Source organism: Apium graveolens, chromosome 2 (genome assembly GCF_009905375.1).
Source record: "Apium graveolens cultivar Ventura chromosome 2, ASM990537v1, whole genome shotgun sequence".
NCBI lineage: Eukaryota > Viridiplantae > Streptophyta > Magnoliopsida > Apiales > Apiaceae > Apium > Apium graveolens.
In genome coordinates this window covers 82,710,149-82,715,206 of record NC_133648.1, presented here as the reverse complement: position 1 = coordinate 82,715,206, position 5,058 = coordinate 82,710,149, and positions in this window count along the sequence as shown.

Sequence of the window (5,058 nt, the reverse complement as noted above, 5' to 3'; positions counted from 1 at the left end):
ATCTGCTAGTTGCAAATATGTATCCATGCATGTTAAACCTGTTTCTCAATTGTCTATGTCTGCCATACATTCTCTGCCTATGCCTAACATGTTTAATCAAAATTGCAATAACATACTATTCGTTCCAAGTCCTTATTTTTCTGCTTATAGCATGCCATGGAACATGCCTGGAATGAATAACATGTTTACTCCTTATCTGAACATGATGCATACTCAAAACTTTGCATCTGATTTAAACATCAACAACTTTGCTTAAAAACCATCACCTAAAGTAAAAGTAGATCTAAATCCTCCAAACCCTAAAGTGACAAATGCTCAAAAAGAAAAGAAGACATCTGACAAAATAGGTACCAAGGATACTTGGGTACCATAATCAAATTGAGTTGGTTTTGTTGTGTGTAGGGAAAAAGAAAAAAAATTTGGTATGTTGATAGTGGTTGTTCAAGATACATGACTGGTGATTCATCCTTGCTCACAGAATTTGAGGAGAAACCTGACCCAAGTACTACCTTTGGAGATGACAGAAAAGGATATACTGTGGGATATGGCTTGACTTATAAAGGAAATGTCATCATTGATCAAGTAGCACTGGTTGAAGGACTCAAGCATAATTTGCTTAGTGGTAGTCAACTATGTGACAAAGGTTTTAAAGTAGAATTTAACATGGAACCATGTGTTGTTACAAACAAGAAGAAAAAGAATGTGGTACTGGTATCACAAAAGGCAATGTTTATGTAGCTGACTTTAATTCAAAAGATGTTGACTCTATCACCTGTCTTTTCAGTAAGTCGAGTATCGATGAAAGTTGGTTGTGGCATAAGAAGTTGTCTTACTTATACTTTTCAACTATGAATGATTTGATCAGAAAGGATCTAGTAAGAGGAATGCCAAAATTGGAATTTTTTAAGGATGATCTCTGTGATACTTGTCAACTTGGTAAGCAAAAGAAAGCCTCTTTAAAATTAAGAAAGTGACATCAATTGACAAGCCCTTGCAACTTATTCACATGAATTTATTTGGAATAGTCAATGTTATGTCTATCTCCAAGAAGAATTAATATCTTATAATAATTGGTGATATCTCAAAATTCTCTTGGACATTCTTTCGTCATCCAAAGAATGAGGCATGTGATCATTATTAATCACATCAAGATAGTCAATAATGGTTTGGAACTAATAGTAAGGGAAATTAAAAGTGATAATGGAACTGAGTTCAGAAATTCAATTATGAAGAAATTCTGTGAAAACGGGTATTTATCATGAGTTTTATGCACCAAGGACTCCTCAATAAAATAGAGTAGTTGAAAGGAAAAACAAAACTCTCATTGAAATTGCAGGGACAATGCTTGGAAGCCTTAACAGATTCAGCCTTTTCTCGATCCAAAACAGGAGGATCATACTGCACTACTGGCCATAGACCCTTAACAGTTAACCAGAGCTTCATCTTTTTCTGTCAACGAGAAAAGAAGCTCCACCACCAAATTTATCAGGCATACCCGATAAATCAATAGGCCGGGGAAAATGATACATGGTCCAATCAATGATTGCAATACCACCAGAACTAGAACCGGTCTCAACAGTCTTAGGAATATCAGCAGTTTCGTTAACCATCTTGCTAATAACAATATAACACAGCTAATCTCTTCAAGATTATTGGGTAAAATTAACACTACGCGCAACAATGGGACATTTATATAATCAGTAATAACAAGAACAGACAAATAACCAAGTAACGAAATAAAACACAAAGGCAGAAACAACAATATATGATCAGTAACTGAATTGACAAAGAAAGAATAAAAACACTTAGCTCAAACAGAAACTTTATCAAATTTGAAATCTGAAAGAACTAACAACAGTTGAGGCGCCTAGCCTTCGAGAAGCCTAGAATGTTCTTGAAGAGATTATTACCCCACTATGTTGTGTTGGGTTGTAGCAATATTACTTCCAGGATACAACAGCACAGAGCAATACGTCCATAGTCACGTAATGCCCAACATAGACCCGTACCTCAGTTCGCCCAGAAAACCTATGAAAGAGAGAAAATTAGCAGCTAGGGTATCACAAGTATGTGTGTTCAGTATATCTCTTCCCAAACGTTTTGTTCTGTATATAATACAAAATAAACCGTAACTGAAGGTATTACATTAAAATAATTATTCGAACTTAATATGCATTTAATAATATATATCTCAGAATCAGAAACGTAATAATTAGCCCATCAGGATTTACCACAGCAAATCCAGATCCAAGCCTCAACAAATCCTGACCCCGAGGCGTGGCGTGGCGGCGGCGCGTATGTGCGCGCGCAAGGCATACAATAACACCATGCACACCCACATGCCTTAGTAGTTGTATACTACTTTGCAAATGGTACTATATAAAGCACTGCACCCCTCTTTACCTTATCAATGTGGGACAAAACCCACATAACCCTTTCAAGCTACTAATTTCACCTCAATTTTTATATAAATAACACTAAGAAAATGATTTAGATCCAAATATGAAAGTTTAAATCCTCATATTAGGGATCAACCTCCAACAATTAGTTTTAGAAAATTGCATGAAGAACGTGTTTAAAATAAGTCTCAAACTTTCCATTTTCTAACAGTATAACCCCATCATTTAGTACCACGACCAAAAATCTTCTTCGTGAAAATATCATGAAACAGGCAAAATTCAGGATACATTAGCACACAATAATTAAATTCCTTAGTAGCCTGTCCTAGTGATAATAATTTATTTGATAGAGTTGGAACAAGTAATGTCTTTGATAGAGAAAAAGAGGACGAAAGAGCCACTTTTTCAACCCACCATTTGCATTTGTTGTGGTTTTCGCCCACCATTTGATAACATGACCATGATAGATGTAGCGTCCTTTTTTTCGTTTTTACCATTTGTCTCAAATAGACAAATCTCCTTGATGGACATAGGCATAGGCCTGTTCAACCGTAAGAAATTGTTGGCCTGTTCAACCGTAAGAAATTGTTGAAGTTGAAACACATCAGCACGAATTTTGTCCAAGCGATCATCGAGTCCATCTAGAAAAATATACACTCTATCTTCCTGAATCATAGAGTTATATTTTAGTATATTCGCTTCACATTTCATAGATATTGGTCGTCCGAAATCGATCTCCCTCCACAGGCCCTGCAGAGAGTTGTAGTATGTCTCTATTGATTCACTGTTTTTATTTGAGCCCCGTCACCTTACTTTTAAGGTCATAAACTTGTGAGTACCGTCAAAATATGTTATAGCGATAACATCCCATACCGCCTTCGCCGTTGGAAATTTGATATAGTTTCCAATTAGGTTTGGGTCCAAGAAATAATTAACCAGCTTTTTATCACTGAGTTTTCAGTTCTCCATTTTCTGAAATTAGGATGCTTGTTGAAGATCTCCATTTATGTATCCCAATTTATCTTTAGCAGAGACCAGATTCCGTAACCATCTAGTTTGATGCCAATTGGTGCTGTAACAGGTTTATGGATTGTTGAGGTTGTTGCATGCCTCCACATTTGTGAAATACTCAATGTGAGGTCTGCAAGTACTGACGGATCTGTTTGGGAGTTTCCGGTTAACAGGGGTTGTGAAGGAGTATGGTGATCTGTTTGAGATTTTTCTGCAAGGGGTATCATCTCCCATCTTTTGCTATTTTTTAAAAGGCTTAATTATAACTTAAACCCTGTACACTCTTAAATAAAAAAAAATTATACACATCAACTCCCAATGTATTAAATATATACTCCCTCCGTCCCCCTTAATTTTGAACAATGGACCAAAATGTTATTTTTGAGTGTTAAATGGTCTAAAATGTCACTTTTGAAAATAATTGTCCAAAATGTCGCTTCATAACTGTATTTCGTCTTACGTTTTATTTTTTTAATGCAAAACAGTACATAGTGTGCCATTTTGGTACTTCATTTTTTTTTTAATTTTTTTTTTGTGCAAAACGTTAGTTTAAGTAGCGTTTTGGCTCAAAACGGTACATCATATAGCGTTTTATACCAAAACGGTACTTTATCTACCGTTTTGCGCATAAAAAAAATTAAAATGCCAAAACGTTACACGAAGTACCGTTTTATGTCTTTTACATAAACATTAGACGATGTACCGTTTTGAAATGATATTTAGGACATTTTTAACCCCCAAGTGACATTTAGGGCACCACCCCTCAATTTTTTACGACGGGGACAGGGGCTCGACACGTATTTTAATGTTCTCATTAAATGTAATTGTATAAATTTTTTATTAATTTTTTTCTTGTTAATAAAAATATGATATTCAAACTTTTATAAAAAAAGAAAATTTTAAAAATAAATTACGGAAATATATTTTATGATTGTCTTTAAATGCGTGAAAAAAAAACTGTAAAAAAAATGAAAAGCACGAAGGTCATCATGACCCTTATTCCGGTCAAAAGTTTCAAATTATGAAATGTCACATTTTCAGAAAAATTTCGGGATAGATTTTTTTTTTTTCCCTCCAAAGTCTTAGTAAATTTTTCGTCCAACACATTAACCCCCTGCTATATGGAATTACTAGTTTGGCGCTGCAAAATTGTGTTCCAGTTTGAAATTTTTGTGAGTTAAAGAATAGAATATTTTTTAGGTAATTGCTAACTAAGCTCAGTATATCCGTAGTCCGTACAATTTAAGGACCGTACAACTTATATATTTCTAACCTAACAAGTAATTAATGAGTAACCTCAATCGAGCCAGTTTGAAATTACCATAATGCAGCTGTAAGATCTATAAATGGCTATTGTAAACACCAACAAACCCAGATGAACACCGACGGATACACTAGCGTTTTTTTCTCGTTTTCATTAGGAGAAAAGTCTAACTGCCTGAAAAGTTTGGATGTTATGAGCGATTTTAAAATTAGTACAGACGAGTGGTCAATTATCTTGGGAGCAAGTATTTTTTACTGCAATGCTAGCAATGCATTTACAAGAGATATGAGACCTTTCATCATAAGAATCCGTGAGAGAAGATTCTGCACTAGTTTTCCTATAGTACATGTGGCAGAGATTTTGTAAGCGACATCAACTGGCCAG